Source organism: Falco naumanni, chromosome 2 (genome assembly GCF_017639655.2).
Source record: "Falco naumanni isolate bFalNau1 chromosome 2, bFalNau1.pat, whole genome shotgun sequence".
NCBI lineage: Eukaryota > Metazoa > Chordata > Aves > Falconiformes > Falconidae > Falco > Falco naumanni.
In genome coordinates, this window is record NC_054055.1 from 11,309,385 (window position 1) to 11,322,994 (window position 13,610).

The window sequence follows — 13,610 nt, forward strand, 5'->3', positions numbered from 1 at the left end:
TCATATTCCTCTCCCTGTTGAAGTCCATGGGAAGTCATCAGACTTTGAGGCCAAAAATGAACAAAGGAACATCTAATGGCCTCATGCATAACTCAGAACTTATGGCTGACCTATTTTAAATCCTATATTTCTTTTTGGTTTTGAACAAGTTCATATATTTTTGAGAAGCAACTGGTTCTGATTTTTATTTTTGCAGTGCTAAGCCTATAGAACCCTAAGTAAATTGTGTCAGTGATTCTGAAGACACGTGTGTCTGCTAGCTGCTTGCTTTTGCCCTCAGCTGCTATCTTCCAGGCCAGTGGTGTCTTCTGCTCTCAGGTGTTCCTGAGTTTCTCCTTTACAGATCCAGTGTTCACTGTATTTCGTGGGATATGGTGAGATATAAAAGTTTGGCCACAACCCTACCATGACACAGTTCAACGCTTCATCACCTTGAATGACGTTCGGGTCTATGGAAAGAGCAAAGCCCTTTCACAGGATGTTTCAGATTGTAGGGAACTGAACTGCCCCCTTATAAACATGCCTCTACCGCCCTGGTTATAGAGGGTCTCTGAAGAAGTTACGCTTCTAATATAGCTGTCTCAAAGATCTAAGGTTAGGTGAGATTAAGCTGATCTAAAAGCTCTTATGAGCAGACGGATGCCCCCAGATGTGCACCCCTCAGTCCTCCCCGAGCTGGTGAGATAGGCAGCTGTGTTGGAGGCGATGTAGTTACATTACCACAGGCTGTTTCCGATCTAATGAGCCTACCTTTCAGCAGGGTTCATTAGCTGGACACCAGCCATCACACTAATGGCTTGGGATAGGAGCTTCCTCACATCTGGCTATCTCCATGAGGGCAGAAAAGGTCTCCTCTCCTGCCCATGTGGAAATGCTCAGAAACACACAAGTGGCTTTTGGGTACTCTTCCAAAATCCATTATCATTTTGTCCAGCTCATTAATTTAACCATGTTTGCTATTTGCCTCAGCTTCTTGTTGTTGTTGGTGGTGCTGTTTACACACTTAAAACAACTGCAAGGTTCTTTCCAAATGGCTGCAAGGCTCTTAGAGGAAGACCTGTAACAGAGGGTAACTGGTACAACTGACACTTTAAATTGCACAGCTTTCACTAACACAGGATGTGCTCTGGACACGCATTGCAGTTCCAGTAGTGACTAAGTTCTTTAATTCATTAGATGGATGTTTACAGTGGTAAATTAAAAGTGCTACAGCTTTACTGGGATGCTTACTATCCAAGCAATATTTTTGTCAGTAACAGAAAAAGCCTGATTTCTCACTATGATGCCATTTCAAAAAAGTGAAACCTTTTTGACCCAAAGTAATCATAAAAAAAAAAAAAAAAAAAAAAAAAGAAAGAAAATAATCCTTAAATGACTGAAAAGAGGTGCTAAAATTGAGGGTTTATGATAGGAGAGTGGACTGTATTAATGCCACTAGTAGTCTTTTATCTTTAAAAATCAATGCAGATTGCATCTTTCCTTTGGCTAGAAAGTCTGCAGCTACTATCTGCATTTGATTCAGCCAGCAGTAATGCTGCCCTCAGCAGAGGGCATGTGATACCTACTTAGCTAGCATCAACAAAAACAGTAGGATGATCATTTGATGCTCACAGAATTTCCTGGAAACCATACCCTGCAAATCATTAGTAGACATGTTCCTTTTTCAGGTCCATGCACCTGTGACACTGATTTTGAACAAAATCTGTCCAGATGCACCTAATTGCAAAATGTGACCTATTTTTGTCTTTTCTTTTTTTTTTTTTTAATCTTCACCATTTAATGTTGTAAAAATAATATGAGAAAAGGAGATTAAGAGGTGACTGGATCACATTTATAAGTATCTACACAGAGAGACAACTTCTAACAGTGCAAGGCTTTTTAATCGGCCAGACAAATGGATGCTACAGTTCAGTGGCTGAAAGTTGAAGCTCAACAAAATTAAACTAGAAATGCACTGTAAAAGTTTAGCACCAAACATTAGGACAACATGCCTGGGATGCATTTTCCATCACTTGAAAACTCTGACCCAAGTAAAGCCTTTGAGTCTTTCTAAGACATATATTTCAGGTCAACTAGAAATTGCCTGGACCATCACAGGAATTAATGGGTGTATTTCCATGGCCTGCGTTAGGCAGATCCATGTAGATATTTAGGTTAGCCTCAAGACCTTAACCATCAGGAGTTGTATTTATTGACTGTTTTCATTGCTGTGGTTATATAATATTAAATTTTATACATTCCTTTTCTCAGATATCTGCGTTACTAGCACTGTACTCATACAGGTGAAGTAAGTGGCCTGCCCAGGACAAAGGCAATGCCTTTGTCTGGGTCAGTAACTCAGTTCTTGTGGATTATGATCTTGTAAGAGCACAAGAGACCATCCCTCCTGTTCTCCCTCCTTCTTACAACTTTATTGTTCCGTTAGAATTACCATAGCTATCATTGACATTGCCAATGCATATGGAAGGAAGAGAAGCCTTTACAATACTATGATAGATCAGCTACAATAGAGGGAGGGGAAGTGAGACACCTCTCAAAGCTCACAAACTCACAGGTTTGCGATACTAGGGGAACCATCGCCAAAAGCTGATGATGCGGCTGGGCTGGTTTTCCTGCTCCTCTGCGCTCAACCATTTGCACTTTGAGAAATGCAAAGGCATTTGATGTGATTATTTCACTGAACTGGAGTGGAAATTTTAACAGGTATAGGTATACCTTTGTACATATATCTCTACAGTTCTATTCCTTTGTGTCCATGAGCATGTGTATGTGATTTAGTAACCTCGTAATAAGTACAGTACAAGCATTACGATTTTGAATCCATAGTTAAGCCACTTCTATGATTTAAGTAAATCCTATTTATTCCACTTTGTAATGATAAATTTGTTAATGATTAAGTGCTTCTAAAATCCTATGATCAACCTTAAATTGTGAACGCTCCTTATATCCTTTAAACATAAACTGTTGACCAAGTCTGATACTAGGATTGGATCTAGCAGCACCTAAGCTCTATTAAGAGTTTAGAAAGCAAGGGGGTCCACTCTGTACCTTGTGACTCAATGCGAGGGTCTCCCATACCCTTTTCTTTGTGTAAAACATTCCAGTTTAATTTGAATTTTATTCTTCTTTATGTGATTTATCTATGTAGTAATAGAGTGAACCTCACCATTGAAGTAACAGTCCCACAAATTCCTACTAAAACTATATCACTTATACCTTTGATGGTGCTTCTGTAAGCTACTTAACGTAAACCACTTATCTGTGACAACTCAAGAGGAGGAGTCACTTGATAGGATGTAGATCTTTCCATCTGCATCAGCCTCAGTCTTTATAAGTCAATGAAAAGAAATAGCTGCTTTGAGGACATGATTAATCTCCTAACATCTCTGTATTAAACAGCTCAGAAAGACTGGACTAAATGTGCTTCTGTTTTCCCAGTGATTATGTGATTATAGAAGGAACATCCAGAAAGGTATATTTAGATGTTTAAATTCAGATGAGAGGGATTCCAACCTTACAGTACAAAATGAATGGGCACCACAATTTAAATTCATTCTGGTTTTTACAAAAAGGATCAGATTTCTCCTGATTTCATTTGATTCATCCTTATCCTCTCTTTCAGAGGTTAGGTCTTGATAGTCAGAGGAGAATAGAAGATGGAAAATTCTCCTGAATTTACTTAAATATTCTGATATCACCAGCTGCAAAATGCAAGAATACTATGCAGAAAAGGTTATTTGAGCAGCAATCAAGAGATTAATAGACTTCTATTGGAAGAGATATATGTGTGCTCTGGGCCTAACACAAAGACCACCAAAGGCAAAGGGAAACTTCAAAGTCTGACCTATAATTTCTATTATCATCTCCTGAAATGACTGGTGGGAAAAAAAAAAAAGAAAAAGAAAGAAAAAAAAAGAAGATAATTAGGAAGCTGTAAAGGAATCAGAGCTAAATTAGGATTCTCAAAGCTGTCTAATGTTCTAAACTAGATTGTTTCCATCACTCAATTCTTTAATTTTCTTCTTCCAATTCCTGCCCATTTTAAAAAAAAAAAATCAATAACTGCACATATTTAGTAAGATTAAGGAAATTCTTGAGTCCTTCTGGCTTATCGGATTGCTCTGCTAAAGAGGATAAATGGACTATGGAATGGTAATCTAGTTACAATTGTTATTTATGGAAGCTTCTGATTCAGTCAAATTAACTTGTCACTATGGCAGAGAAACAGTGCACAAAATTTCAAGATGCTATATATGGAAAACAAAAGTAGGAAAATTGGCTTGATAAACTATTGGGTTTTTCTGTGAAAGAGTAGATGAATGTGTCCCTAACGATGACTTTATAATGAAAAGTCATATAAGCACTCAGTTAAAGTTTGATATTGAAATATAACTTTGGCACCATTTTTGTTTTTGACAATTTAATTTTGCTACTTAATGTACTTTTAGCATAGCATTCCTGCAATAATTTATGCTTACCACTAACGGTCTACTCTGAGGTGTCAATCCTGCTGGATTAATGAGCAATATTTATAAATGTTGCCTGAAGCTCAGACTTGGGTGCCGGTTGGTGGGTGGTAATAGCTTTGACCGGCAGGTCCTCTGGAGCAGATCACTCCTCTCTCTGCTCCAGCTGAACATGCCTGCTGAGGAGCTAAAAGATGCATAGCCAAATCCCCATAATTTCCTCATTCTGCTACATACTTCCCCTTGTACAAAAGGGTGCAAATCAAAGCAAGGTGTTCTCTTCCTCTAGCAGTGTTGGTACCCTTTGTATGAGCTGAAGGGGAAGAATACATATTGGGCAAAGTGCTTAGAAGTAATAAAGGACCCTGAGCAGTGCTCCTTTTTAAGGTTGTAGCTGTTAGGAAGTCCTGGACAGGAATGACCAGAGTTCATTGAGAAAAGTAATTTCAGCATTATATCTAATTGTAGCCTGAAAACTTGCACAAACTTCCAATATGGGGATGCTTAGGTGTTTCATGTTATTTCCAAATCGGAAAGGGCATTGTTCAAACCAACAAAAAAGTGAGACAGGGCCATCTGTCAGTTGGACTACATAGCTTGATACTACCCAGAAAGCCTGGACCTTGAACACGGACAAGGAAAGTATAGGTGGCGAAGAGCAGAAATTCCTTTCCAGCTGAACTACATGGTAATGGAGAACAAAATATCTGGGAGTCATGTAGACCATATGTATGGTGTAGATTTGCTTTCATACACTAGATGTATTTCCAAAAGAAAAATTATTCACCATTTCTTCATAGATACCATTCATTGAACTCCCACTGACTATGAATAATGTTGGAAGCTGCATCTTCAACTCAGACTTCTCCTCCATAAGCTAACCTTGCAAGTAAGAGCACGTTTGTTGTCATTGTCATACACCTGCTCTTTATATCCCTGTATATCACCTGAAGCCAAAGCATGACAATAATGTTTTTCTGCTTATGGAAGACTTCGGGAAGAATTTAGATTGTCCAGAATGCTCTACAGGTAGAGATCAACATTATCACTAGCCTGCAAAAAGTACAATCATCAACATGACCTAGACCCAGGGCATTTTATCTGCAAAACTGCATGCACTGAACAAGTATAGCAGGCATATCAAGGTGCAGATTTCTTAAGAAAAAGGAGTGGAGAGCTAGGAGAACTATAGATGCCTTCATCAATGTCCAGTGAAACATCGATTTTAGTGCACTTGGCACAAAATAATGACACCATTGCACAGCTCCTCCTCTGAGATGAAGGTTCTGTCCTGCCTTTTGCACAACAGGTATACAAAAGGTTGTTAGTCAAGTGAGACTAATCTTCTGCAAGCTCCTGCTGCAGTTAATGGAGAAGGCAATTTAGAGCATGCGCCTAATTCAACTGCTTAGTAATAGTCTCCAGAGAATCCTATTTAATTCTGTTGACTATAATGGGAGACTAAGGAAGAGGCAAGGCCAGATTTAGCCTTTGTGACTACCTCTCTCCAACATGAAAATATAATGTGACTAAAAAATTCATTCATCATCTTAAGATTCTTGCATTACTGCAGTATTTTGGGTCTTCTATGTAACACTGAGAGAACATATGTAACATTGGGCACTATTCAAAAAGCCCACAGCACTCATCTGCCATATGCTTTCCAGTTACAGCACTTTTCTTACCTCTGTTGGAAGAGTAGATTACTTGAATTATTCACCATTGTTTTGATAGCGAACTCCATAGCAGACTTTATAGCTTAATTAGGCACATAATATTTTGATTTAAATATGGCCCATTTGTCTGCATTTATTTCAGGTGGGACCCTTCTCATCTAATTTTAACTACAATAGTGTTGGCAACCTAGTCAAAGGGGTTCTCTGCAAAGTTGACCAAGAAGATCAAGCTTTTCCAGAGTGCAACAAAAATGAGTTTTGTAATAGATAAGTGTCTATAGTACACGGGATGAATTGCCCTCTGGAGGTTGTGAAGGTTAAAACAAACATTTATTGCACATCTTTACAGCATCTGTCATGAGAAGTCCTAATTCCATTCTTGGAATTTTGGAATCCACTTGGATATGTTATAAAACAACAACCAACAGTAATAATGAATTAGACTGCAGTGGATTCTTGATAATTAAACAAGTTATTTTTATCTGTCTGCTAGTGTTTCATGATCCCTGCTGTGTGTTATGCTGCAGCAATGTTTTGCCTTGGTGACTATATTCAAAAAAGCTTTATATTCCAAATTTTTATCTTAGAATGAGGAGAGAACATCAGGTTATAAATAAAGCATTTGTAGAAATAGCAAGAGTTAGCACTGTGATTCTTTTACCAGTTTTTCAATTACAGGCAACAGGGTTTGAATCCAGAAATCAAGCCATCTTTTACTCTGAGGAAACTATTTCAAGTCAAACACAATCCCATGAATAGGAATGTGATAGGAACAGATGCCTTTTTTTTTTTTTTTTTTTAAATAATGCATTGCAGCAGTAAAGTAGGCATTTGTATTCTAATTAATAATTCAAAATCAAAGGGAGCATAAAAGACAAACAGAGAGCAAATGCGGTAGCGGGAGGGGAAGTGAGTTTAGAATGTCCAGAAAAATACTGAGCAAGTTTTTTGAAAAATTTACTTCTGCATGGAAAGCAAAATAGAAAAAGAAATTACAAAGTAATAAAATACATAGATCTTAATTATGTTTTAATAATCACTTTCCTATATAAGTTATGTCAAGGTTAATACAGGTATGAAGACCTCATTTGGTGAAGTTATGCTGCATTATAGCAAAAAAGAGTAATAAAAAGGGAGTATTTCACCTACTGGTTTGCAGCCTGAAGTCCCCTGAGTCTGCATTGCAAAGCAACCCAAAACCATGTTCATAAGGTTCTTCATGAAACACCTGCTGCCAACAGAAGGCATATGGATCCTTGAAAATTCAGGCATTACCTGGAATTATTGTTCCAAAGAAATGATCTATCTATTAAAAATTATACAAAGCTAATGTGATCTACAGTTGACTTTCCCATCAATAAGACAAGAGCAGAGCAAGGGAAAAATAGATCCCTGATTATTCCTTATGATTTTACAGTTTCAAGTGTCTTCATATTGCAACACAAAACTTTTAACACATTATAAACAGAGGTTTGCACATAATCCCATTTCTTTTTCATTTTGACACAATTTCATAAGCATTTCTTGGAAGAAAAATAATCTGTTCGCATCTGGCACTGAAAGAGCTGGAGTTTTTTGCTGTTCTTTTTGGTTGCTTTTTGTTTTGTTAAACACAGAATGAATTTAATAAAATCTGTTGCAGTCGTAGAATTGCCTGCTGGTATAAATATGAAAAAAGTTATGGCAGTAGTTTGAAACCTCTTTAAAAATTAAAATCTGATACCATCTACAAAATCATTTTAACTGCTTCTTAGGCAAAATCTGCAGATGAATGTATACTACTTTAGAAAAGGTAAGATTCTTGGCCTTTTAATGGTAACAGATCTATGGAAGAGCTAAAGGTGTCTTCGTCTAGAACTGCAACTTGTTATTTACCTCTTCCTCCATTATACATCTCTGGGGAATATTATGAACCAAGAACAAATGTAAGATGCTCTAAAAATATTCTGCTGCAATTAGCGAGCAATATATGTTGCTGCTATAAAATTTCCAAAGATAAGGTTTTTACACTCTATTATCATAACTCCTGACTTCTACAGGTTTCTACAAGGAGGAAAAAGGAAAAATGTCTGCAGTTTTTAATTAAAAATACTTTTAACAGATAAGATAAAAAGTATTAAATATTTATGCCCTAGGTGTGTCAGGATTGTTTTCCTTTTTGGGTAACTGCAAATAGAACTGATATGTACTCAATAGTTATTCTTGAAGTAAGACCTTAGTGCCATGCAGATGGTGACAGTCTCCACACAAAACTTTCAAAGCCTCCAGCTGTGTTTTGAGTGACCCCACACCATGCTAAAAGGAGTCTTTACTGAAGCTAATGAGGCTCTCTTCTCAGTGTACAGCAACAGTAAAGAAATAGTAAAAAGAAAAGTAATATGGGAATGTTCCATTGCTGTTATAGGTCAGGACTACAACATTGTTTGGAATTACATCATGAATTCGACAGGGGAGATAAAGAATAGAACTCAGAGAAAAGAGATAAAGTGGGCCAGAAACTCTGATGATGGTTAAGGTGCTTGAAAATTAAGAGGTTTACATTACACAGGAAACAACTAAAGAAAAAGATAAATGAACTATGGAGTGGTCAACATAGTGAACACAGTGAGGATATCAAATCTTACACTCCAGATCACTGTCAGCCATACAAGAATTCAGAGATACTCTGTGAAATGGAAATAAAATAAAAAATAGATCTGGTCTTTCTGTATGAGTGCCTGTAGGATATCTGAAGGCAGTAGGAATGCAAAAATCACTGCATAGGGCTCAGAACTACTTTACATGTTCACGAACTGTAAAATCTGCAATTAACTGTTAGAACTTGTTTCAGCAGTTTAAGTTACCTTGAACAAAGTGCTCAGGGAAAAAATTCTTTAATATGAGCCTCTATTGCCTGTTCAGAGAAGAGTTCAATGTTGTCTTCTGTTCTGCCCTTGAGAAAGAACTCATAACGCCACACAGAGGTTATAGTCAGTACAGATCTGTAGTAAGAAACAGAAATAGAAGGGAGAAAACTATATCTCTGATGAAACATGTCACATGATACTTCCACTTGATTTTTTTAAATATTTTTTTTTTTAGTTTCTGCTTAACATATTTTAATTTTGACTCTGGCAAAAATTTCTGTGGAAAACTAAGATTCTTTTTTTAGTTGCAGAAGAAAAAAAAAAGAGAAAAAAGAAAAAAAGAAAGAAAAAAATAAAAACCAAGCAACGGACACAAACTGTTTAACTTGCAGATTCTGACATATCATCCTGAACTCAAGAACCGTTCTGCTTTAATATGTTCATTGCACAGGACTCTTCTCTCCAAATACAGATGCTTATGTTTGATCTTTGTCTTCCAATATATCTATATAATTACATATACATATACACATACACCCCTACATTCTTTATATTTTGGGTTCCCTTCAGAACCCAAAGAGGGAAATGCACATATTAGGTTGCAGATGATCTTATCTTAAAGTTAATGTCTAAACCTGATGACTTGAATTGCTCCCTGAAGGTGCCCACCATTGGCTGTCTCAGATGTAGACATCAGCATTGTGGTGAGATGGATTCTATCCACGGCTTCCAAGAATAATTCGATTGAAATAAACCAGTAAAACCCAAGCTGGCAAGAAAGTTCATAGAAGCAATTTTTTTAAAAATATATTATTTGTCTTGCTCAAGCGTTTTTCTAAAGGAAACTGATAGCAACAGAAAGAAATTCTCATCTAGCTGAGACACCAAAAATAAGACAGACACATATGGAAAGATGAATGGTAATAACGTGTAGATAGCTGAAAGTCTAAGCTGTAGACAATATGGAATTTGGGGCAGGCCTTGGCAGGCATCGCTACAGACTTTGTCTATTCTTGTACCCTTTTTTTGAGTTGCACACTTCCACTGCCTGGTGACAGAGAGATGGGACCTGTTCTTCGTGTTCTTATGTCAGCACCGGAATTTTACAACATTTTGAAAGGGATATATATCATCTGCTTCACAGGCTAATTAAATCTTTTCTAGACAAGGCAATGACTATTGAGTTAACCACTACACTTTTAGCAAAAGTTTCCTGAGCTTTCCTTAACTTTACCAGATGTTAGAGAAAAGATGCAACATGCAAGGTGCTCCTAAAACAATACAGCAACTCCTACGTTGCAACAGATCTCAAATCTGGCATCTCTGAACCACTGTTAAGCTTTTTTTAGGCCAGGGTGACTTCTCATTCTTTTTGCCAGGTTACAGTAAATGGGTGTTAGCTTCACTCTGTTTGCCTTTTAAGAATAGTGTGTAGAAAGACATAAGAACCAGTTCTTTGATGAAACTTGCTTCATTAGATATTAATTGTACTATGCAATAATATTTGTTTTTTGATAGGAGTTGCAGTTCCTTCTAAGCACTCAGGATTTTATTATTAAAATCCAAAGTCTGAACGAAAGGATCAAAAGCAAACAACGGTTATTGGCTTCCATGCATAACCATAGTGACAATCACTTTCCTGAGAAACACTTTAACTCTTGGCACCGTAGTTTAGTCAGCAGTGGGGGAAAAAAAGGGTTCTGTGATCCCAGTGGCATCTATTGTTTTTGGCCTCTAATAAAAGTGTTTTTTCTTTCTGGAGAAAGACAGCTAGATGGATTATGCTGGGAATAGCTGGTGTCATCAAACCAACTTGCCAAGCTAGTGGCACACAATTGACATGGCAAATTTCCACACCACTGATGAGTATTGGGAACTCTTTGTTCTCAACCAGTGGGAGTCACTGGTTCAGGTCCAGTAAGCCATGGGCCAAAAAGAAGGGAGTCAGGAAGAAATACAGTGAATCAGCTCACAAAACAAAGAAGAAGCAGCACCAACTTTTTATGACAATTTGACCACTACTGAGCAGATTAGAGGCACCTTCCTTTTTAACTTGACTTTAACAAGACCTCTGAATTTGTAAACTCTACAATTGCTAGTGCCAGTTTTAGTAGTGCGAGTTCATTCCAGTTGCTTTAATGTTACACTGAATTCCATGAGGTTTGATCATGTCCAAAAATCCAGACAACTTATATTTCAAGTTCAGGCAATTGTAGTGTAATTGCTGTTTATGTGGGTAAAAAGCAAGAATCAGGAAGATTATATGAACTACTACTCTGTCTCACTCTCTTAGTAAAAGAAGGAAGCATAGTAATAGAAATTCTTTGCATACAGAGTTGTTAGATGTGACAATTTATTTAACACTTGGATAAAATGCTATGAAATTTCCCAGACAAGAAAGACCTGGCTTATGTGTCTCACCTGAAGCATTGGGTTAGAAATGTAAGCCCAGACACTGACAAAACACAGTATTTGAGGCAGTGTTTGTGAGTACACAAAGTTCCAAAGAAATCAGCAGAACTTTTTTCTGGGTAATGGATTTTTCGCCTGTGGAAAACAGCCAGCAGGAAAAAAAAAGCTAGAAAAATGGTAGGTCTAAGAAATAAAAAGTCACCCAATTTCATTGCCTTTCAGCAAGGGTTGCACTCAGAGATGCATATTTCATTTCTGAAACTGCAAATGAAAGCCACAAGTCCAGAGCTGCTTTTAAAAGTTTATTCTAGCCTAAATTTTGGCTTTGTTTATTTTTCACTTTGAAGACAGAACTCAACAGTAAGTCCTTAAATATGTGAAGATAGTCTAGGTTTTGAAAAATTAGCAAGGAGCAGGACTTATCAGGACATTTCATTCTGGCAATTGCTATTTATGTTGCTTATCCTGTCAAAAAAGACAGCAGCAAGGGGTCATCAATTCAAAGAAGACCATGACTTATATTTACATTTACATGGCAGCTTTTATCCCATAGGATTTGCAAGCACTACTCACAGACACACATATACGGACACACATAGAGCGTGGACTTTTACTTACTGCATCATTTGTTGTCAGGATTGTTATGGTCAGAGAGAAGACGAGGCAGTATTTTATACAAGCACAATGAGGAACTCAAAAGGAAATGGACATTCTTGGAAAATGGTAAATACCTGGGTATCCAAAACAACCAGCTCAGCTACAGTTGACTTAGTTTTACATATTAGCAAAACAGTTTAAAAGAGTAAAACATCTGCACGGATTTCTTCAAAACCCATGTTATGAAACTATCTTGTTTATTCAAGCAGAGAGCCTATGTTTGCTTTGCATATTTGCTTTGATCTAAGGCAAGATAAAAAGAAGGAAATTTTTGGGTTCATTCAGACCAGTTCAGCTTTTCATCCAAAACTGTCACTGACTGAAGTGGGAGTTTGCATTAAAATGTCTTTTAATGTAGTTTTATTTTAAATGTTAATTATTTATCTTTTGTTTTTATTTAACCAGAATGCAGCAGTGAAGTGAGGTACTGCAAACGCCATAACTCTTTGTATAGCAAGGACATTATCATCTTACATATATATCGTACTACTGCAACTCATGACACCAGCTTTATTTAGACAGGTATCGTATGCACCCGCACAACTCTAGGTCCTAGGATTTGAGGGCGAAATGTATCATATGCCAACTACCAGGCATAAATGTGGGGGTTTGTTTGTTTGGTTGGTTGGGTTTTTTCCCAGACTGAAACAACTTGGTTGAAAGATGCACAGCACAAGGAAAAAAGCTCTTTGATATGTGAGAAGCACTCAGTATTTAGCTGACCTTCAAGGCTGCCAAAAAGGCTTCAGTCAGGGCCTGCTCATCTTCTCACCAGCAGACTAGTTGCATGGCCTACTTGCTTTGGAAATGCAGCCCAAACTTCAGACATCCCTCTGGAAGAAAATGCAATGAAAATATACTAGTATGAGGCAGACGCAAACTCCCACTCATCAGCACTGACCACTTAACCAGACACTGGAGGGCACTAAATTTTTACACATACACCACATTCCCCATTGCATTCCAAGGTTAAAATGATGTGACTTTTTTTACTACTTTAGTTTATGGATAATATAAAACTTAGTATTGCAGTACACTAATTCATAAAAAGCCTCTCCTTTCTTTAGCAAAAAGAGAAAAATAAATGTTGTGTGCTATGTCAGCTGAAAAAAAGTTTTGCTTAGGCAGTTGCATTTTTTACCAATGCAGATACAGTAAACATAATAAATCCTTATAAAAATTCAAATTCCCATGCTCTCTGAGCTATTGCAGTGCATTTGTTGTGGGGGCCCCATAGCCAGAAGTGTTCAAACCAGGCTGGATGAGGCTTTAAGCAACATCGTCTAGTGGAAGGTGTCCCTGCTGATGGCAGGAAGGTTGGACTAGGTGATCTTTAAGTCTCCTCCAACCCAAACCATTCTGATTCTATGATTTGTTAATTTCCTTTTAATCTGTAATTTATTCAACTCCAGTCTCTTCTTTCCTCCTCAAATCGGAACACTTCCTACAGCAATGGATCTGTACTTATATTGGAACATAGTATCATGTAGTATAATAATGTAATATAGCATCTATAACTGTATTAATTAAACCATATGTATTAATAAATAATA

At 37.2% G+C, this 13,610-nt stretch overlaps 1 long non-coding RNA gene across 2 annotated transcripts in view; it reads right to left on the reverse strand.

The window, feature by feature from the left end:
- LOC121083863 overlaps window positions 1–12,203 on the reverse strand; it is a 30,398-nt gene extending 18,195 nt beyond the window's left edge. For both annotated transcript variants that reach the window (XR_005826507.1, XR_005826506.1), the window contains exons 1-3: window positions 12,019–12,203; window positions 8,986–9,123; window positions 7,292–7,370 (exon numbers count right to left, since the gene is read on the reverse strand). This is a non-coding gene — a long non-coding RNA (uncharacterized LOC121083863). The remainder of the gene's footprint in view (window positions 1–7,291; window positions 7,371–8,985; window positions 9,124–12,018) is intronic.
- Between the last annotated feature and the right edge of the window lie 1,407 nt (window positions 12,204–13,610).